We start from the raw sequence: 25,107 nt of genomic DNA on the forward strand, positions 1-25,107 counted from the left end.
GACGAATGTTGGGACAAACCTCACAACGTCCTATTTAATTGACTAGAAAGAATTAAAATATTTTCTCCGGAGTGCAAAGTGGCTTACCAACTGACTCTGGAGTGCTCAACTAGATCAGCGGTGCGCTGAACGTCGATCCTCGTTATCTGCATCTACATCATAATATCATGCAGGCCAACTAGCTTTTTTACATTTAATGTACAATTATGCTACTTGGAAAGTTAATACTACATAAGCTGGAAAGATATTTTAAAGAAACACATAGCTTGGCTCTTCTCAACTCACAAATACTTACTAAACTCATTTTATTGTAAAGAGGATTTAAACAAGTGCAATATAAAGCAGATTTAAGAAACTCTGACATATATACAAAAATACAAACAACTGATGTATATGAAAATACAATGTATGATATGGGAGTTTCTCTAACCAACAACCATCACATAAGAGTTATCGTGATGATAAAATGATCTACCTCATGCTGCCATCGCATCCTCTACCCGACCAAAGGTATAAGATCGGAACTACCTAATGGATCCACTAGTCTACTGTGAAAAGGGTTCATCTAAAAAGTATGAACCTTTGATACCCATGGTGGCTACATGGTTTAGGGGGTTCGGGAGTTGTCTGGAAGTCTCCCCATAGCGGTGCTCAATACTACTCCCAAAAATATTCTTGCTCTTATGTTGTAAAAACATACTGATTCTGTGGTTTTGATATTAGTTCTCATAGCTATCTTGGAAATCATAGTTTCCCTGCCTGCTTCTCTTAGAAAGTTGTAGTTCTTTTCTAAAAACATACCCTAAGTCTCCTTGAAAATCAAAGTTTTCTTACTAGTTAAATGTTATAACATTTTGAGTGTCTTATGGAATACTTAGTCCTCTTGTAACTTTGAATAAAAGAACTTCTATTTCACTCTTTACTAATTTAACAACTTAAGTGTTAAAACAAAGTTAAAATGCTTGAAAAGACTTATGAAAAACTTGAAATGACTCCGCTCATTTGACTTTTGATTTATCTAAAATTTAATTCTTAACTTCTCTTCATTTGAGTCTTATTTTATCCTTGAATGTAATTATGGATTCAAAGAATTGGATTCGTCTTTGGAAAGATCTCATGATATTTAGGAATGATTATAGATAGAAAAACAGGATAAAAATACAAAAATCAGAATTTGAGGGTGGGTCTGCGACACAGAGGCACAATTAATTTTGGTTCCAAAAAAATCTTTTGACGCAGAACACCTCATACAGGCTCCGCATTGAGGAGGTAAAATTTCGAAACTGCGTGTTTGACGCATGACGCGGGACCAGGTCACAAGTTTTCCCGTCGAATTTTTTTATTTGTTTTTCTTCCTAATTCACCCAAACTCGATTCTTTTTCTTAAATATCTTTTAGATACCGATAACCTGCATAGCTACCTAAGAATGTAACCCGAAACGAGTCCATAATGCGACATAACAATTTCAAAAACATCACAACTCAGGCAATTCAAGAACAACACATGAATTCAAGAAAAGCATATCAAGGTGTCAATATTGTAATGATTTTAGGACGAATCCAAACAAAAATAATATGCTTGGCACGTGGCAGAAAGATCCCAATGTTATGACATCCTCACATACTTATTTGATGCAAGTTCCTTAATGAAGACAACAACGTTCTTGGTTGATCTTGATGATTTTGTCCTTCCCCCCTTCTTTTTTTCTCTTCTACTTTCTCCTTAACCCTACCTTGAAAATTCTAATTTTCTAAAACTGACCAAGTTCAGTTTTGACCAATATTAAAATCCTAAAAACAGAATAAAATAATAGGGTATCTAATAGACTAAAGTACCCTTAAAAATCCTAGATTGGAAATTCTATTAATTAGACAGTCCAACTTCTGAAAGGCGTATCACCCTCACACAATATCAAAATTGTGCAAAATCGGCGCCGTTGGAAAGATATTTCTAAGGGCTTGCTATCCAAAACAATAACTACCATTTGAAAATACTAGTTAAAGGATAGTCTATGTTATGAGGAAATTCCCATTCCGATTCTAGATCGCCATGTTAGCAATTGAGAACAAAAGAAGTAGCTTCAGTCAAAGCCATTTTGAGGAACAAACTTTTTGAGGAAGCTACTTGTGAAGAAGAAGAGGATATGTAGAGGAGATATCCGCATCTTTTGGAATCCCGGGAAAATGCTGATCAAGGTACTAATGTTCTTCTTAGTACTTTTCAAATTATGACTGAACATGTTGTTTATTGAATATTTGGTTGTTGGGTGTTTGAACTAGATGTTACCACACATAGCCTAGTGAGAATAATCTCATTCGAGGATGAATGATACCAATGGGAAGATATTGTAACATCTAAAAAAATTTAAATAATTAGGAAGAAGCTTAAATTTGGAAATAATCATTTTTGGGCAGAAAAAAAATCTTGAAATTTAGTTTACTTAGCAAAATTGCGTTTTTGGTCAACTTCAAACGACCATGATAGATAGCTCCAGATGTGTTAGGTGTAATTCCAGATATGGTTGGATTTCCCTTCGAACAATTCTTTCAAAGTTGTCGAGTTTTTGAAATTTTGAATTCGGATGAGTGAGTTATTCCCATCGGAAGATTGGCTATTGGATTAAGGAGATGTCTAATCCTAGAATTAAAAGGGTAAATTGGTCTTTTCCTTACCCAATTATACTAAATAATTATACTGACTTAATTGGGGTACAAACTTAACTTGGTTTAGTTTACAAAGATTGAGAATCATGTTAAGGCTTTTGGAGAAAATACGCCAGAAAAAGGAGAAGAGGAAAAACAAGATCTTCCAAGAACGATCATTTGCTTGTGATTTTATTTATGGTGAACCCTAAAAAAGAGTTGTAAGTTTCTTATAGGGGTTGGGTTTGTTCACCACTCGCCAAACAAGTTTGATTGAGTGATATCCATCTTATAAAATGTTGAAAGTTGATGTTCTTGACTTTTGTTCTTGATTTAAAATGGTTCTTGAATTGGGTTGAACGTTGTATTTTTGAGACCTTTAATGTTTAGTTTTAGAGTTTCTTTGAGTTAGGATCATGAGTTATATTTTTGGGTATCGGGATCTAAAATGATATTGAGGAAGATATTCGAGCTTAGGTGACTCGGGGTTGGAAAACAAAAAAGGAAAAAGTTGGCCAGGTTGCGTCAAACAAGTTCGCCACCAGCTCCGCGTCGCTGAGAGGACGTGAACTCCACTTTCTCTAAAGCTTATTTCGTAAATAATTTTTTAGGAGCATCTCCACATCGCAAACTTGTTCCAAGACGCTAATTTCGTCACTTTTTCTAAGGTTTAGCTATTCGGAAACATTCCAAAACATCATGGAATCCTTCCAAACATAAATCATAATTCTTGAAGCCATAATTCAATTTAAGAAACATTTACAAGTCAAGTTCAATATAGAGTTAAGATCAAAGTTCAGAATCAAGTAAATTGAGGTTCATTACAGTTTTCAGCAGTCTTTTACAAATGTTCTAACTTTGTTTAAAAGCTAAAAGTTCAAGATAAGGAAAGAGTAAAAGATCTGAGTTCATTTCTTGAAAGCTTAGTGGTCTATGTATTCCCAAAATTTATAAAGGTTTTCACATTTAAGATAAGAAGAAACATAGATTCTTTAAAGAGTTTTGAGAAAGAAAAGGGAACATCGATTCCAACAGAGTGATTTTAAGCTACGTTTTGAGTTATTATCTCAAACAAAATAAAGAAGTTGTTCTAAAAAGATATAAGATAAGTATATTTTTTTGGAGTAATATTGAGTTCCGATATTGGGATGCAAGTTCATATTAACTCAAGTCTCCATAAATCAAGTAGAGATAATGGGTATCGAAGGGTCATACTTCTAAAATGATCACTTATGCTAAGTTAGGGGATCTACTAAGTTAAAGTAGTTCTATGCAACTGCAAAGTATAGGAAAGTTCTAGCAACGTGAACAAGAAAATGTATCACCACTTAGGCTTATAGTGGTTTTTGTCGGTTATAGAATATCCTATCAAAACTATATTACCTTATCTTAAAACTAAAGTTGAGTTTTTATTGAATTTTAACGAACTAAGTTGTTTACACTATTTTTTTTAATCTTAATATATATATATATATATATATATATATATATATATATATATATATATTGCTTTATATTGAGTTAAGTATTCATGAAATGAGAAGAGCCAAGTAAGTGCTCATTCTTATTCTTTTCAAGCTTAAGTTGTTTTTAGCATTCCAACTGGTGTACTCCTACATTGAATGTATTGATTATAGTTGGCATGCATTGTATTATGATGCATACACAGGTAACCACGATAAACATCTAGCTCCTCGTTGATCCAGCTAAAACACTCAGTGTCTATTTGTGATCCTCCTTGCATTGTGGAGGACCCTTTTAAATTGATTTCTAGTATAGTTCATTAGGAGGTTGTGGGTTTTTTCCCATCATCCATTTGAGTTTTTTCATAGGATTTATAGGTAGTTAGTAGTTACTTTGTCTTTACATTATAGTTCCATGTTAAAGACTCTGGTTCCTATTTTTTGCGAAGTTGAATATTATTTCTTTAAATATATTGAGTTATATTACTTAATTACTTGATTAAGTCAAAGTGATCATTGTAATCATGCTTGATTCTTTCACTTAATTATGCAAGTCAGACCAAGGGGTCGCTTGGGTATAAGCAAAAGTCTTCGAGTGTCATCCAAGTCTGTGGTTTAGTCTCCAGGCTTGACACCTACCAGTCAAAATTTTTCTATAACTTAGAATAATATGATAAATAAACTCGAGAGGGTCAACAAGTATACCCTCTTCTCTCTTTTAGAAAGAGGTTGAACTCTACCATCACTTCAGTGAAAATTGAATGAATTATGCAAATAAATAGGTGTACTAGCTTAAGTTAAGGATATGAAACATTGGTTCTTTGTTGGATTTCACGCCACAATCCAGATCACTCTATCGAAAGTAAGTTATATTTGTAAAACGAGTTGGAATTTTCAACAAGGTTACTTATGTTTACCAATTTATATTGATCTGCATTAGGGTAATCAACCAATAGGTCTGTTTTTTTCTATCTTAATTCTTGGAGTACTCAGATAATGAATCAATTGGTGCTCTATAGCAAAGGGACTAAAACAGAGTAACACCTATTTTTTTGAGATTCAAAGTGAATCAAACCCTTTCATGATCCTAGAATCACTACGCCAAAACATCATATTGACACGATTGAGTGATAGGGTTAAAAAGGATTTTTGGGAATTGTGTGATTTATCTCCCATCATGTATCGAATAGACGAGTTGTGTAGAAGTTACTTTTTGGCGTAAGTAAAATGTTTTGTAAAATTCAGGATTGATATCCTACCTTTAAAATTATTTGATAGAAGTTTATAGTGAACAACAAATATCAAGGTCCAGCAGGAGATGAACTTCATAACTATATCCTGCAAAAAAATAAACTCATTGATAAACCAATGTGTTCCTCTACTCTATTGCCCTTTCTCATGCCCTTAGCTCTTTCTATTCTCTTTTTCAATTCAATTAAGGAAGTAAAAAAATTGCCACAAAACAAGTTGGTGTTAAATAGTATAAACTTTATTAGGGAAATCAGTTAAGTGATTTGGTAGATTCAGCTGAATCAATGAACAAGACATATGGACCTATAGTTAATTATTCTTATTATGAGATGAAAAAACAAATATACAATTCAAATAGGGTATTTATACAAGCCATTCAAACAAAAGAATTCGTAAGAAATCAAAACAATATAAAATAAACTAAATGAAAAATGTTTACTATTATGAATAAGGGTCAAGGAGGAAAATCAATACAAACATTAAAAAAATGACAATATTTACAGTTATGAATGAGGATAAAGAAGTTTATAAAATCAATCAAAATATATGATAATCGTTATCTGGACACTCCGAGGATATGTCTAGATGTAAACACGGCACATAGGATTAGATGTTGCCCCAAGTTAACTTTAAGATGGCGTATAATAAGCATACTAAATATCACTTAATAAATATACTATGCAGAAGCTTAAAGTATGATAACTAAAAGTGGAGAATACCCAATACTAAACATAATATATAAAAGACTCAAAACATAAATTAAATCTAGTACTTTTTCTAAAAAGCCTCTAACTCATTTAAACTGTTGGGACATGCCCAAATCACACTCTAGAAAAATACAAAATTGAATAAATGACTTAAGTGTAAAGCAAGTCTATTGTCCTTGAAGTGTGATGACTCACACTTGAAGGTGATGAACTGGAGATCGCAAACCAATCTATGTGTGATCTGGATGCTGAGTAACCGAACCTACATCATGAAAGGATGTAACAAAGACGATGTGTCAGTACTTGGAATGTATTGATCATTTATGATAGATAGTATAGATAAATAAAATACATAATTATAGAAAGCATACAAAGCAATGATATAGTCAAAATTGAATGTAAATATTGAAATAGATTGAAGACAAAGATAAATGCAATGGCCAAGTAGTAATAAGGAACATGACATACTGAGACTAAATGCTGAAACATAACTGAAGGCATGGTCAAATGAACTGATGTCTGACTCTGGAAGATACTATTAACTGACATAAAACCATATGATTTAAATGTTGAGTTCGATGTATACGTCCCATCGGGAGGAATTTATATACCTTCATAGTGGTATAAAGACATGAATGGCGTGATCGCTAAACTTGATACACAACATAGGGGACTGAAAACCTACGGGGGCACATAGTTCTGGGACTATGAGAATAACTGACCCTATTCTAACTCATTATTCACGTACTCTCAACTAGAATGTGTACATTACAATATATCTCAAATAAAATTGCTAGGTCAAGAGTGTGACATTCTAACTAAAAAAGGCAACATTAAGTACTGATAATGAAATATTTGAAAAACTTGTGCATGTTTATTTGTATAGGTGATTTAGCAAGGTTAATTCATTTACTAAACGAAACCACAAAACGAGGATTCAAAATTTCATGCAATGATTAAGCAATTAAGAAAGCATAATACCCTTATAAGGATTACTTTAGCAGCTAATTCACAACAATTATCTAAAGTTCTAGTAACCCTAAGTCAAAACATGATATAAATAATCAAGAAACTAACTTAATTATAGGGATCTAATGGGTGAAAGGAACACAATAGTGAAATTCCATATACCTGGTGATAAATTTACGGAGAAATACATTGTATTTAGGGTCTGAAACTTTGAAGCACAATATTGATTGTTCTTGGGAGTTTTGGTTGACTTTTCACCTTCTTTTGCCCCATGTTTGGATGATTTTAGTTGAATGACGATTCTAGGTAGGCATAAAACTGTGTAGTATAAGTGCCAAACGAATGCAAAAAAAGACTTAAATACCTAAGTGAATAGGATCACCATGTGTACCAGATGAACTACCCTAATGAGTCGGGAAATCTATTTATGTTTATTTAGTTTTAAACTGAGATCTACCATTGTTACCTCATTTACCATGTTTAGAAGGACAATCTTTCGATATATGACAAGAATGACCACACCCAAATCATCCTAACTTTTCACACTTTTAACAAGTTAGGTAGAATTTGGTTCCTGAGATTCTACCTTGAGTCTTAGAGACCGATATCTTAGCTTTCTGATCATTTCAAAACTCCAAGGATGGAGCACTAGACCATGAAGGTGCTGGAGTTGCATACTTTTGGTAAAGTTGCGAGCAGTATCAACTATAAAATTTATGTTGAGAATACTTATAGTTTATTGTCCTAGCCTTTTTATTCTCCTTAGCCTTCTACCCAATCTTATTACTCTAAACTTTTTGAGAATGAGTCACGAGCCTAGAGATGTTCATATCTTTCAGGAACATAGCATTCCTTAACATTGGTAAGAAAGCAATAATATGAGATGAACATGATAAGGATACTAAATATACTGCACATAACTAATTTAAGTGTTATGACAAAGTAGTAACATACTTAGGCTGAAACTGAACTATAATGATAATACGGTCAATGTTATAGGATATAACTAACTTGTAAGAGCTAATAATGATTGACATAAAACCACATGAGCTAAATGTGGAGTTGTATACATACACTCCATCGAGAGGACAAAATATGCCATGTCTGAGGTATAGAGGCATGCTGTCGTGATTAATAAATGATGCCTACTGAATGGAATTACAACCTAGGGGGCACGTAGTTCTGGGATTTGGGATGACTAACCTTGGTCCAATTCATATAAAGTTTTTCTCGATTAGTTAAGTAATAAACATATTATGACTACAATTTTGTAATATTTGGTAGTTCAAAATACTGACATGTAAACATCGAATACAACATTAATATATTGATAATTATACATAAAAAATTGAAGCATGTTAAAATACATAACTAAATTACTGACCTAGCATGTGTAATTCATAAACTAAAAGAACTATATAGGTAGCATTCTCAACTTTATGCGTGAATATGCGCAATAACAATACTACAACATGATAATATGATCTCGATCATTCTAAAATCTAAAACCCAATAATTTATAACATTCATGAAACCTGAGGTCTAGAAGCTAGTAAGGGAATCAAGATTCTAACAGAAATCTAGGGACCTATTAGGTGAAAGGAACCCACTAGTAAAATCTCACATTCATAGTGAAGAATTTCAAGGACAAATCTTTCGATTTTAGGCTGAAACTGATCAATACTTATTGCATTATAGGAATGGTTTGGACGCCACTTTCTCCTTTTTATGCACTAATTTTCAATGTGTTTGTGAACTAGATTCTCAGAACGTGCCTTGCACGTTTGTGCCTTGCACGTTTGTGCCTTATTATTATTATTAAACTTTTATATACTAAAAAGTTAAGTAATTAAAAAGATGCTTAAATTAACAATAGTAGTTTAACCATTTATCTTTTATTCGCTAAATAATAACAAATATAATATGAAGAACATTAAATAGATGATATATCTAGTTATTTTTTAGTTATCCTTCTCTCATTCTCTTTTATTCTCATTTTGAATAGTGTAATTTCCTTCCTATGATAATATCAATCTTAGTAATTGGTTCTTAAAAAGCATATTAAAAATTTATTTGTCAAAGTGTTTTTACATAAATAGTGGAGAATGACTCTTCACATTGAGCTTTTAATTTTAAAAAATTATGTGTATGAGAAATAATTAACATTCAATAGTTAGGCAGAAGAATATCACATTATCATAAATAAAATAATATCTCTAAGCCAAAAGTAGACATTCTAGTTTGGAAAATAATTACTACTAACTATTTATGGGTCCAGCTCCAACCAATAATCTATAGATGGGAGTTTGACAATTTTCTAGCTATAGTTAAAATTTTACATCAACAATAAATAGCCTATTAGCATAGTAGATAGACGTTTGATGCATAAAATTATAAATGCTAAAAGATTTCGTCAATGTAGTACATATGCAAACTTATGATAAAAACACTTGGTATATTACGAAACACACTTGAAATCATTACCATGATTAATATGTCAATTATTTTTATCATTATATCACATATACGTCTTCTTTTCAACCTTAAAAAGTACTGTACACATGATTTATGAAGAGAAAAGAATAATACTCCTTTTTTTCATAACATTACTCTTTGAATAATTAATATAAATTGAGCAATATAAACTTTTCAAAATGACTTATTCTAGATATATGATCAATTTTAGGAATGAATGTTCCAACAAACATATAATAGACTAATAAGATCAATAAATTATACATATAAATGAAAAGTTTAAATAAAAATACAACCTCAAAATCACATATATACTATATAGAGTATGATCCATTCTTTATCTCCAATTAGGTGGCCATTTTATTTTAGTTCATATATATATATCATTTCTCATTTAGTCATTATTCTCACTACTCATAAATAATAATTTCAAAAATGTATTTATACTAAAGTAGAACACTCTATCGAGAGCCAAATAAGTATGTCAAATGAACTGATTAATCTTTCATAAATATGAATTTCATTAGTAATCAAGATACATAGTAGAACATGAATTGTATATTGCTATTTTCTTCATGTAGGATACAAAATATTCTAGTAAAAAAATAAAATCATAAAAAAGTACATCAACATATATAAAAAGGAAACATATAATACTTTGTACGGACAAAAAGGAGCGGATACAAACAAAAAATTATTTCTGCACATACAAAATGATTTGCAAAGTTCATTTTTTGCATGATAATCTCTCATCCTCTTCTTCTCATTTACATGAAGATTATGCTAGGTAATTTATAGAAGTAGCTATGATGACCTTTGAGTAGATAATTAATTTGCATTAAATTAGTTCAATGGTTTTAGTCCATATTAAATTTTTTTAATGGAAAAACTTTTCAAATACTCCTGATTTTCACAATAGAGTAATTAATTATTAATGTGAATTTGATTCATGCACCAATCTAAATGAGTTATTTATTAAATTTTTAATTATAGTTTATAATATTTGTTTAATTATTTTAATATAAGGGTAAAATGTTAATTCAACTTTGAGTTTTGAATCTTCCCACTTATAATATATTAATGTGAATTTGATTCATGCACCAACCTAAATGAGTTATTTATTAAATTTTTAATTATAGTTTATAATATTTGTTTAATTATTTTAATATAAGGGTATAATGGTAATTCAATTTTGAGCTTTGAATCTTCCCACTAATAATATAATATGATAATCTAACTTAGGTAAGTTTTTGTTATGTTTCTAGGTTGAAACTAACAAAACTATTACGTTTCTAGGCTGAAACTAACCAAAAGCCACGTATTTTAAGGGTTAAAACGTTTCTTAGGGGTCCAACGCATAAAGAAAAGAACAAAAGACCCCTGACTTAAATGTTATCAGGATCATACACGGACGAGACTGCTAAATCGTGGATTTACTGATGGTTTGTGTTGTTCAATTGTCAGTCATGACTGGAGACTGAGATATGACGGTTTGATCGCAAAACACGGTACAACGGTCCGTGACCTAACCTACGGTCCATGGGTTTTGTCATTGGTTAACAAATAGAGGGATTTCTCAGGCTGAGTCAAGGGAGGGTTGCAAATGCAAACCATAGACAACAAGCACGGGTCGTGTGTCACCTTATGGTCTGTGGGCAGCAACCTTGGGTTATACCTGCAACTTCTAGAAATCTGCAATGAGGTGTGTTTTTAGTTATGGGGTGTTATAGAAGCAGAATTGGAAGGAAAACAATGAGGGTACATGGTCTTCATGACTATTTCAACTACTCATCCACCTAAGGAACATATAAGCGACGGTCTTCCCCTTTGGATAAAACCCCTATCTTTTGACCGAAATAACAAAACGATCACTTTCATGTGTTCTCTTTGCCACCAATGAAGGTTCTGGTCTATTTTTGACTATCACACCACAGTCTGATGTGTTTGTAAGACTAACTCCTAAGAGCACAAGAAGATGAACATCTTTTGCTTACTCCTTCCCTTTTTCCTGAATATGTGCTACATCAACTTCTAGATCACCTTTATGACCTTATGGTAAAAGATAATTCGACCTATAGGCACTGAGCTACTACCCTTCCTTTGAAAGACTGAATCATTGGAAATTGAAACCAAAGGATCCTAGTTCTACAATTAACCGAGGCATAACAGGAATATAACAAACCCATGCCTACAATTATATCAAAATCTACCATTTCTAACTCTATGAGATACTCTAAGGTGAATATCTAAGAGACATGGAAATTTCTGTATCATTCGCAACATTATCTGAAGGTAAAGAAACCCTAACTCTAAACATGATATAGACAATAAGGAATCTAACTGAATATAGGGAACTAATGTAATTATTCTTGAACATTAAAGCAACTATAACTTTTGAACTTGCGTGAATTCCTTCAATTAATAAGTGAGGAATTTTATATACATGTAAAAATATATAACATGTACGCTTATATATAGTACTTTTTAGTTATAGAAAATCAAAATATGAATTCTTGCAACAAAATACAATAATTATTTTCTAAACAATGAAAATGCATACTATATGTCTATATGTTTAATATAACAAGAGACAATAACATTGCACAAACATAAACAATAGAGTTTAAAACATGCACTAAAAAATAACAATTAATGTCATAAGTATAAACTTAGTATAGATAAAATACCAGGATATGTCAAAAATAGAATTATATAGAAAGGAATAAATCGAGTCCACTGAATGCGCAATGTCCCCTAAAAACTATTCCCCTCCAATACAAGAGGTTAAAAGAATTACATCCTCAATTTTATTCACCAACACATTGATAAAAAAAATAGTGGTGTCAGTAAGTGACTCAGTATGAGCAAAGTAAAAGAATATTTAATTTTGCGGAAGTTGAGCTAGAAAATCATAATTTTTATTTTCTAATAATGAGAGTATATATATATATTTATATACAACAAAGAGTAGTGTTAACAAATGTTTATTATGACTTAAAATAAAGGTTACAACACTTTGGAAAAGTTGCAATCCTTTTGAAAGTTCACAACCTTTCATAAAAGTAACAATTTTTCATAAAGTCGCAACTTTTAAGAAAAGTCAAAAGTTTGGATGAAAGTCGCAACTCTTCATTAAAGTCACAAATTTTCATAAAAGTCACAAGTTTTGATAAAAGTTGCAAATTTTCATTAAAATCACGAATTTTCATAAAAGTCACATTTTTTCATGAAAAAGGAAGGCAACTTTTGCAAATAAATAAATTTTAAAGGAAATTTTTACTTATGGTTGTGCCACATAGGCGGGCCTAGGGTTCTCTTTTATATAAATATATGATATGATATATGATATGATAAGATAAGAAGCCTTAGAAATGAAATTTTACCAAATTAAAAATGAAATACTTGGACTGCGCAGTGGTATTAGCTAGATTTCTTGCTGATCTACATGAAATGGTAAAATATTTGTAATAGAGATCAAAGATCGTTGGAAAATCTTGATGCAATGAGAGATGGAGTTAATCAAATCATACTTGGTTATCTCGAGTTGAGGTGAAGTAAATTTAATGGGTTATGTTTCGATGGCATTCGTTAAAAATTAGAGTGCCTCTTGTGGAATTATCCCAACCACAACTTGTTGTTGCCTTTGACTAATCGAGGAAACTCACCGGCATATTAGACTTCGGCAACCACCATGGCAGACGAACTGGATCTTGAAGTTAGAGTTGGGAATATAGAAAACTTTCTATTTTTTTTGTCTTTTAATTTTTTCATCCTTTCCGATTATGAAATTTTTGAGGTTGGCGCTTTTAAATACTTCCTATTTTTGTTTTTGTGTTTTCATTTTCTTGTGTTCTCCGATTATAGGATTTGTTAAGTTGGGATTGTATGAGTCCTAGTTATTTTTTCAACTCAATGAAGGACCTTTATGCTCACTTTTAGATTTTCTTTGTTTAGAAAAAAATCATATGGTCTCTACAATTCCCACATTAAATAGAACTCAAAATTTTATTTCTATGAGAAAAGGAACAAAAATGTGGTTTTTTCTTGTTTTAGAGAAAAAAAGTTAGGTTTTCTACTCTTTTTCGATTGAGATTGAATATCTATAAATTGGGATTTTTAACCTTGAAAATGGACGAATTAGTTTTCTATCATACTTGTCTACCCAACTATGGAGATTTTTCATATGTGGAATTGAGATCATTATAGAAGACAAAAAAGTTGATGTCTATCTTGTGAATTCGTTTTAAGGTCTTTCCAACTTAGGGATTTGTTTGAGGATATATTCTCACTCTTCAAGAGGTAATTATTAAATTAAATTTCAGTAAGTTTATCTATTCTATAATAATTGTATATGTTTTAGTATAAACATATTGATTGTCTATTATTAATCTAAGTTGTAATATAATAGTATGCTTCCTCTATGCATATACTTTCTAACAACAACCGGACAACCATATATAAACCACAGCCTCTCTAGCAAACATGACTATTGCTATGAAAAGAAATTATAAACAATAACTATATATCCTTATTATGTCTGTTATGTTTGCTACTCAATATATTTCCTCATTTTTCCTGTACAAATTATTTTGAGTTTCTAACTAAATAACTAGTAAAAAGTGTAGAAATTTTAAACTTTGGGACTAATTACAGTAAATTAGTTTCCCCAATCGCAAAAATCACGGATGTTTCTAATTACCAAAATTCAGTTTTTCATTGCTTTTGGATATATTCTTTAGTAGTCCGGTAATTACAAATAATACATTACTTAATTGGAGAAATGTTTATGAGAAGAGAGAGGACAGGGTTTGAACAAGGTTATTACATTAAAATTACAACATAACAAACGACCTGAGAGAAAGAAGAATATATTGTGGAATATACGGAAGACATATTGTGGAGAATTCACGCTATGCAGAATAATTACCCGGATGCACATAGCTACAAACTGGTAGCCATAAGTAAGCTGGTTGAAAATTCCTACATATTCTAATTGACCTTCATGGCTTTCTTGATCACTATGATATAAGCAATGGTAAATTTTGGTAGGTGCAGATATATGTCTACAGAGGACGCAACATTTAATTTCCCGGAGGATATACAATTTCATATTGTACATAGTCCTTGCTACTTATAATAGTGCAAACAATTTTTAAGGGTTTCCCAAACCTTGGACAACTTTATTTTAGATTTGGAGGCATGATTATTTGCTTCCGGTCTGTATCAACAGCTAACAATTGTCTTTTCTAGTAGAATGTCGCTCAACAAAGTATCATGATTTATAAAAGTAAAATATGAATATCAACGGGTAACAAAATGCCTTTGTATTGGATAAAGTTTATCATCCCATGTATTGGCTTCATCTCAAGTTACCTTGTGCGATAAGACGTCCTCATATGATGTAACGACTGCTACTCGGGCTTATATTACTGCAAAATCTTAGATGAAATAGGAACACTTATCATCAAAGGTACCTATTAGTTTAAATTTTATTTTTCCTAAATGAGACTTAAAGTAAGGATTAGAGGTTCCTTTAAAAATTTTGTTTAAAATATCTCAACCAAGCCAACAAGTCTTAATCACGTTTTCAAGGTATTCCGATCAAAGAGGAGAATCATCAGAGGAGGAGGAATCAGTCGGAGGAGGAGAAGAATATAGGTGACTTTCTATTCTTCTTCATTTATTTCAAGCGATGAATTCCAATAGAAATTTTTTTTGGCATTGCCAGGCCAAGATGAATTCAAATAGATTAAATTTTTTTGCATTGCCAGGTCAAGATCTTTGGGTAATCTTCCATTTAAAATTTGCTTGAACCTTTTATTTTTTTCAAATAAAATTAGGAGAATTACACTTAACAATTTACATGGAAGTTCTTAAAAGGTACATATAATTTCCATGACATCTCAGTGTATTTTTTTGTATGACAACTCAAGCACACTAGACAGAGCACACTAAGGTTATGTATTTATTCAACAATGTCTTTGCCAATTAAACATCTTCACATGTTCTGTTTTTATTTTGATCCAACGTTTCCATACGCTCAATTGAAACAACCCACAAGTAGTATTCCAAAATGAAATTTTTATGCAAGTATAACGGTATATCAATGTTCCTAATCTATAAAATGATATGATTCACAAATTCCTTTTTTCTATCCGGCCAAATATTGTCTAATGATAGACCTAGGTCCTTTTTTTCTCCATATAGAACCAAAAGTACTTGTGTTGAGCTTGGATTAAATCATGTTTTGATGATTGACAAAAAATAAAAGAAGACCAAGTCCCTAAAAAGTTTGTTAAGGAAGTAGGTTGCAGTAGTTCAAGTTACTTCAACAATAAGATATTTAGTGGTAATAGATTTTCCATTTAACAACAATAGTGAGCAGTTATTATTGTTAAAATATGTTACAGAGTTTCAAGTTAGGAATTACTTGAATGTAGTCTCCTTTTCCGAGTGTCTAGCTGTGAGCTCTCACTGAACATTTAGTGGTAATTGGGTTAATGTTATTGGTAAATTTAAAATTTATCAAATAGGACGTAATATAAAATGTTTTTTTATACATACTATATAAAATATAATGATATTGAACATAAACCTAATTTAACTTAAAATCTAGCTCATGAATCAAGGATTGTCCAAATCGTATAAGCAAAACATCAGTCCAATCCCCATCTAATGTGGGGCTCCTAGTCCCACAAACACACCATATATTCAAACTTAAAGGGAATCCCGAAAGAGGATGAAATTGATTATGGTATGACGTAAAGATATGGTACTTTGGTCTAACATATCCTCAAAACTTATATCATGAGAGAAGGATTACTTAAATCCATATAAGCTAAACATTTCTTTATCGAACCAATCTAGGACTCTAACCGTTTTTCACGATCGACCCAACATGAGCGTGGAGCAAGATGCCAAATAATGATGAACCTTGTATGGGCTAATGTAATAATCCTACCCTATGTAGCTAACTTTGGGTGTTGAAATGTCTTAGCCTTACATTGTACCAGAGTATCTCCATTTGGACTCTCAATTCACATTATTTGGGCTTAGTCATGGGCTTGGTCATGTAGGCGGGTGTTAGAGTTCCACATCCGTCGGGGAATTCACTAATAGTCTTCTTATATGGACTTGATGTGTAATATCATTAAATTAAAAAAATTCAGGAATCGATTAAACACATTTATAATAATAAGCGGGATATAATTAATTTTAACATTATATATTATTTGTTTTTGCTTTCTTAATGAGAATGATTTATTATAGGGTCACATATCTAGTTCATTGATTGTTCATCAAATATACCGAATTACTTTAGAGATTTTCCTTATAATTATCTATACTATTTAAAACAACCTTGTTTTAGGGAAAAACATTTGTTGTTTTCCTTAAAGGACTTAAAATAGAATAGAAAGAATAAGGGTATGATAAATGGCAACAATGTAGAGGAACACAGTGGTCTATAAAAGACTGTAAGAATGTCGCATGATATAGTGATAGAAATATTCTGCTTCTTTCCCATAATGTTTATTGTTCAGTGTAAACTTCTATCCAAGAATTTTTAAGGTAGAATATCTCATCCTGAATTTCCAAAATATTGTTCCAACACAAAAAAGTCACCACTACGCAACTCATCTATTTAGTAGTTGATGGGAGATTAATCTGACAACTTCCAAAATATTCTCTAACCCTATCGCTCAATATGTGACGACGTTATGTTTTGACATAGAGATTTAAGGCTCATGTAATGTATAGTGCTCCTATAAATGAGTTGGAAAAAACAGGTCTAGTGGTTGATTATCCTAATGCAGATCAATTCAAATTGGTAGCGTAAGTAACCTGGTTGAAAAGTGTGGCTTGTTCTACAATTTTTTCTTACTTTCATCAGAGTGATATGGATTGTGGCGTTAAATAAATCTTATAACCTATAATATTATACCCTTACCGTACAATATTCCACCTGTATATTGAAATTATTACCTATATTTTCTCAGAAGTGGTGGTAGTGTTCTAGCGCTTGATACAAAGAAAGTAGAAGGTATACTCATTAACCCTCCCGAGTTTATTGATCATTATGATCTCAGCTACGCAAATTTTATGAATTGTAGGGCTATGAGAACTAGTGATATATTACTAAGGAGGGCGCACAATTTACTTTCCCTTCTATGTAGTTTAAGAAAGTACATAGTCATTTGCACTTATGACACAAAAAGGAGCTATTGGAGGGTTTTCCAAACATTGGGAAACTTTCTTTTATTTTCGGACAGACATATTATAGTCTTATCCGTCTGGATTGACAGCAAGTAAGTGTCTTTCATAGTACGACGTCTCCCAAAACATTATCATGATCTATACGATTATTATACCAACATCAACGTGTTCAAAATTTTTGCAGTTCTAGGCACACTTTATTTTTACATGAATTGCTTCAATCAAACATTATCTTCTGTCCTTAATACACCCTCCAAATATGTAACGACTGTGCAATAGGCGTATGTTGCTGAAAAGTTCAAAAACATTATAAGAATTATTATGAAAGGTACCAGCTTGTTGAAATTTAAGGATTTTGTCTTTTAGTTTATGACATAGAATGAGAAACACCAAAAATAGTAGCTTGACCATACTTCAGAGAATGAATATAATAATAGATGTCGCGTAGGTACTTCATTATATGAACCACGAGTGTCAAAAACCCATGATACACTCTGACATAAAACGACAAAACATTCTTCTTTATAAATATCTCACAGCTCATTTGGGTTATTTTGGTTTAGTGAAACTAGTTCATGAATTTAGTAATCAATCTGAACTATGTAAAGATCATGAAGTATATATGCCGCATACGCTATAAAATTCATTTTCTAAACTAATGTCAAGCTACTCTTCACATATATCTCCTTCTCTGGCATGAATGAAAATATTGAAGAGTTAAAGTTTGGTGGAAGCAATACACGGAATAATCAAGTTGTTCAGAAGTGCAACATATTTGTACACATTCATGTTGGTATCATACTTGTATAGATCATGATATTACTTTGATGGAAATCGTTCCAAAAAGGACACTTGCTTTGTGTCGATCCATAGAGGCAAGCCTATAATATGCCTATCTGGATCTAAAACAAAGTGGTCCAAAGTAGAGGAAACCCATCAATGGCTTCTTGCTCATTCATAAGTGCTAATGACTATGTTCTATATGAAATTGCATACAATGGTCAGTAAACCACGCTCCCTTCCTACTAATATATCTCTACTACTCATATTTGTACAAGTTAAAAATTTTCCATAACTGAGAATATAATGAGTTATAAACTCAGAAGGGTGAATGGGTATACCCTCTTCTCCCTTTGTATCAAATGGTAGAACACTACCGTCACTTTTGAGAAAGTAGAGACAAATGACAATAGAAATGTGGAATACCGTATGATAAGTATATGACACTATTAATTCTCAGTTGGATTTCACGCCGCAAGCCATATTGCCATATAGAAAGTAAGTAAAATTTTAAGAACAAGTTGGAATTATCAACAAGGTTGCTTATTGTTACCAATTTCTATTGATTTGCATTAGGCTAATCAACCACTAGACTTTTTTTACTCATTTCATGGAGCATTTGGATATTAAATCATTTGATGCTCTCTAGTTAAGGGATTGAAAACACAGTAACACTTTATTCTCTCAGACTCAAGAGAATCAGACCAATACATGAACTCAATATCTCTACGCCAAAACATAACGTCGTCAAAAATTGAGTGACAGAGTGATAGGAGATTTTGAGAAATTGTGTTATTTATATCCCATCATGTACTAAATTGATGAGTTATGTAGAAGTAATTTTTTTACATAGGAACAATGTGTTGGAAAATTCAAAATGAGATATCCTACCTTTAAAATTCTTGGAAGAAGTTTACAGTGAATAACAAAAATCAAGGGCCAGAAGGAGATGATCTTCATAACTATAAAATCCGCCATTTTCTGATAGGAAAATGTGATCTTCTACTCTAGTGTCATTTATCATGCTCTTAATTCTTTCTATTCTCTGTTGCGAGCCTATTTAGAAAGAAAATAAATGTTTTTCCCTAAATCATGTTGGTCTTAAATAGTATAAAATATTATTAGAAAAATCTCCGAACTGATTCAAAAGATTCAGCAGAATGAATTCAATATAAGAACCTATAGTAAATTATTCTCATTAATAGATCAAAACAACAAATGATATACATTGTTCAAATAGGGTATTTATACAAGATATTGGAACAAAAGGATTATAAGAAATCAAAACAATATAAGCTAAACTTAATAACAATATTACTTTTTATAACTAAGGATCAAGGAAGAAAAACAATAAAATCAATCAAAAAAAATGAAAATATTTGCCGTTACGAATGAGGATCAAGAAAAAAATCAATAACCCAGTAAAAATATATGAAAATCTTTAAATATCACACCTAGAGTGTACCCCTTGGATATAAAGACGAAATATAGGATCATGAGTGACTCCAAGTTAACCTTGTGTTGGCATATCATAGTCATACTAAAAGATTACTCAATAGATCTACTATGCGAAAGTTTAAACAGTGATAACTAAATGTGAGGAATATACAATACTGATCTAAATATATAAAATTCTATGAGTTTAATTAAAACTAGAAAATTAAACTCAAAACAAAAACTGAATTTAGTACTTTGTCTAAAATGACAAAAGTTGTGTTGGGTATGTAGAAAGAATTGATGGGAAATAGAGGGAAGGAGAGGAATTTGAAAAGTTGAGGACGTGAAGAGTTGGGAACTTGAAAAGTCCTCTTATGATTTAATGAAAAGGTATTTGTCCCTCATCGGTAATGGAAAGGAAAATAGGAGATTTTAAATATATTTAAACTCCTATTAATTATTAAAAGGGATGGAAAGAGAGACCCCCTTCGCGCCGTCGTCGTCGCTTGCTCGCTTCGACTTTGGCTTTGGCTTTGGCTTTGGCAAAATGATCGATCGAGAGATTATTTTTGGACAAAATTTGTTTCAATTATTTATTGTATTAATTAATTAAGTAGTTAATAACAAAAGTTTTTAGTTAACCGGAATGTTTTCAACTTTTTAGTTAACCCGACCCGACTTCGATCCGCGCGTGTGACCCGTTTTATTTTTCGTTTTGTTGAAAATTCCCGCCATGACTGTTCTGAAAGGTTGTAACTTTCAGGAACAGTCAATACCATTTGAAAGGTTGCAAACTTTCATTAATGGTCTTGTCAATTCTGAAAGGGTTATTAAATGGCCAAAAAATATTTTCAATTAATTAATTGATAACAGATGTTTTTAGTTAATCGAAATGTTTTCAACGTTTAAGTTAACCTGACCCGACTCGGATGCGCACACTGACCCGTTCTATTTTCCATTTTATTTAAAATTTCTTCCATGACTGTTCTGAAAGGTTGAAACTTTTAGGAACAGTCAATACCATTTAAAAGGTTGCAAACTTTCATTAATGGTCGTGTCAATTTTGAAAGAGTTTCAACCTTTCAGAACATATTCTTCTTTCTTATAAATACCACTCAGTCTTCAGAATATTTTTCAACAAATTTTCTGATCTTCTTCCTTCTTCTAAACACATTTTTAATCGTGTACTTTCCTGTTGTGGATAGATTCGGTGACAGTAGATTTTTTTGTATCTACACTTTGCTGTTTAAGTTCATTTTACCCAGGGAGGTTATATTCCAAATCAAACCTCGGATACTTGAGGAGAATAATTCCTTTATAGGGACACTGTGATTTCAGTGGACTTGATCTTCTTCCAACATAAAAGATTATTTCAGATTCTGGTACATTTTTCCAGATTTAAGTATTTGTCTGAAATAAATTTTTGTTCATCCTTCTTACTGATTCTATAAATTTCAGTTACTTCATGTTTCTGAACAATTTATTACTATCAATAATTTCTGGTTTTGATAACATCGATTGGAAAACACTCTTAAGGAAATTATTTTTAATCTGTGTTTCTGGTGGAGACAAAAATCTTCGTGATTTTATACTCCTTTAAGTGTGCAATTATAGTTTATTGCTTACTTATATTGTATCAATTTTTGTTTATCAGAAATGACAAACAATGGTTTCACAGTTGCTATTGCTGCACCAACCCGAACTCTTGTACAACAAGCAGAGAAACCGGGTAAATTCACAAGTGTGAATTTCAAAGGATGACATCAACGTGTATTTTTCTGGCTTAACACTCTTGGTGTGCAGAAATTTACAAGTGAAGATACTCCAGTTTCTCCTGATAATATGCCAGACAGGGAAAAATTCATGATTATTAAAGCATGGAAACAAGCAGATTTCCTATGTAAAGGCTACATTTTGAGTGTTTTAGAGGATGACTTATACACTGTCTATAGTGCAATAAAAACTTTAAAAGAGTTGTGGGATGCACTTGAGTAGAAATATAAGACAGAAGATGCATGCTTGAAAAGTTTGTGGTTGCAAATTTTTTAGACTATAAAATTGTAGATAGTAAAACTGTTGGATCAAAAGTGCAGGAACTTCAACTTATTCTCCATGATCTGATTGCTGAAGATGTACTAAATGAAGCTTTTCAAGTGGCTGCAATGATCGAGAAATTTTCTCTTTCGTGGAATGATTTCAAGAATTATCTAAAGACCAAGCGTAAAGATATGAAGTTTTAAGATCTTATGATTCGGCTCAAGATTGAGGAAGATAATAAAAAAACTCTGAAAAGAAATCGTGTAAGAGTTCAACAATCATTGGATTTAATAATGTTGAATAAGCTCCTATCAAAGACAAAAAGAGAAAGAAGTCCAACGGGCAGAAGTCAGAACAGGCCAAGAAGAAATTCAAAGGCAACTGTTACAATTGTGGCAAAGCTAGTCATAGGTCTTTTGATTATCATGCTCCAAGAAAGGACAAAAGTAAAGGCAAAGGCAAAAGTCAAGCAAACATCGTGGAAAAGATGAAAGATGCAGATGACTTGTGTGCAATGATATCGGAGTGTAACTTCGTTGGAAATCCCAAGGAGTGGTTTCTCGACTCGGGTGCCACTAGACATATTTGCTCTGCAAAAGAAGCGTTTGGAACGTACACTCTTGCTGAGTACAATGAAGATTTATTTAAGGGTAACACAGCAACAACAAGAATTGCAGGAACTGGGAAAGTAATGTTGAAAATGACATCCGAAATAGCTGTTGACTTTGAACAATGTTCTGCATGTCCCTACTATTAGGAAGAATTTATTTTTTGCTGCACTACTAGTTAAAAACGGGTTTAAGTGTGTCCTAGTTAATGCTAAAGCTGTAATATGTAAGAATGAAATGTTAATAGGAAAATGTAACCTCAATGAGGGTCTTTTCAAACTAAATGTAATGGTTGTTGACAGTATTAATAAAAATTCTGCTTCTATTTACTTATTGGAGTCAAGTGATTTACGGCATGCCCATTTGGGACATGTAAATTACAAAACCTTGCGAAAATTGGCTAATCTAGAAGTATTACCTGATTTTAAATGCGATAAGTCAAAATGCAAAATTTGTGTGGAACGTAAGTTTGTTAACATCCTTACAAGTCTATTGAAATAAATTCTAAAACTTTAGACTTAATTCACATAGATATAACTTTTATTGATGAGTGCACTCGATTTTGTTATGTATATTTTCTTAATAGTAAGGATGAAGTAATTGATGCATTTAAGCAATACAAAAATGAAGTGGAGAACCAATTGAATCTAAAGATAAAAATGATTCGGAGTGATAGGGGTAGAGAATATGAATCTACTTTTGCAGAGATATGTTTGGAATATGGCATTAGTCATCAAACTACTGCACCTTATACACCACAGTCAAATGGTTTGGCAGAACGGAAGAACAAAACGTTAAAGAAAATGATGAATGCCTTAATGATCAATCTTGTTCACCGCGAAACCTTTGGGGGGAAGACATTGTTACATCTAATAAAATACTCCATCGAAAAACACAATCAATTCCATATGAGTTGTGGAAAGGAAGAAAACCCAACTTGAAATATTTCAAAGTGTGGGGGTGTTTAGCCAAGGTAGAGGTTCCTTTACCAAAGAGTGTTAAAATTGGACCCAAAACAATATATTGTGTCTTTATGGGGTATGATGTGAATAGTAAAGCCTGTCGATTTTTGGTTCACAAATCTGATAGTCCTGAGATTAATGTTAATATGATGATTGAATCAGATAATGCATAGTTTTTTGAAAATATTTGTGCGTATAAAACTAGAAGTAAGTCAACAAGTGAAAGAACAAACCGACCACGAGAAGAATCAATGGAAAATATTATAACTGGTGAGGAACCTAGGCGTAGTACTCGGCAACGAAAATCTACTTCTTTTTTAGCAGATTTTGTAGCACTATTGCTTGAACATGTGCCTAAAACATTTAAAGCAGCTATGTCTTCGTCAGAGTCAAATTATTGGAAAGAAGTAGTCAACAGTGAGATTAAATCAATTTTAAGCAATCACTCTCGGGAATTGACTGATCTTCCTCCAGGAAATAAACCTTTAGGATCAACGTGGATCTTTAAAAGGAAAATGAAATCTGATGGGACTATTGACAAATATAAGGCTATACTGGTAGTTAAAGGGCACAAACAAAAGAAAGGTCTGGACTACATTGACACGTACTCTCCAGTAACAAGGATAACATCAATTAGGATGTTAATAGCAGTAGCAGCAGTGCATGGCTCCAACAAATGGATATAAAGACAGTCTTCTTAAATGTAGAGTTGGAGGAAGAAATTTACATGGAACAACATGCAGGGTTTATAGTTCCTTGTAAAGGAAAGAAAGTGTGCAGACTTGTGAAGTTACTTTATGGACTCAAGCAAGCACCCAAACAATGACATGCTAAATTTGACCAAACAATGTTGGCAAAAGGATTCAAGATTAACGAATGTATAAATGTGTTTACATTAAAAATATTATGAATCATGAAGTCATTGTTTATTTGTATGTTGATGACATGTTAATAATGAGTAAAGAAATTGACAATATAAATGCTAATTCGATATGAAAGACCTCGGAGTTGCTGATTTGATCTTAGGGGTCAAGATTATCAAAACACCCAAGGACTAGCATTATCTCAATCTCAATATATTGAAAAAGTATTGGATAAGTTCAAATACTTGAATTTCAATGTTTTCAAAGCTCCAATTGATTTAAGATGTACATTTAAAAAGAATGAAGGTAAAATTGGAATATGCCAGAGTATTGGGAAGATTGATGTATTTTATGAATTGCACGCGACCAGATACAACATGTTCTATTAGTAAACTGATTTGGTACACAGTAATCCGAATGAAACTTACTGGATGACAATGAAACATGTGTTGCATTACCTAAAATATACACAACATTATGCTTTGCACTATAATAAATATTCTACTGTGATTGAAGGATATAGTGATGAAAATTGGATCACCGGGTCAAATGATGTAAAATCCACGAGAGCTTATGTGTTCATACTTGGTGAAGGAGCAATCTCTTGGAAATCATCCAAACAGACATGTATTGCTCGCTCCACAATGGAATCTGAATTCATTGCTTTGGATAAGGATGGTGAAGAAGAGGAATTGCTC

General features: G+C 31.9%; 1 pseudogene; it reads left to right on the forward strand.

The window, feature by feature from the left end:
* Positions 1-21,595: 21,595 nt before the first annotated feature.
* LOC138348049 (uncharacterized) lies at positions 21,596-23,457 on the forward strand (annotated as a pseudogene).
* The last annotated feature ends 1,650 nt before the right edge of the window (positions 23,458-25,107 follow it).

Source organism: Solanum lycopersicum, chromosome 4 (assembly GCF_036512215.1).
Source record: "Solanum lycopersicum chromosome 4, SLM_r2.1".
Lineage (NCBI taxonomy): Eukaryota > Viridiplantae > Streptophyta > Magnoliopsida > Solanales > Solanaceae > Solanum > Solanum lycopersicum.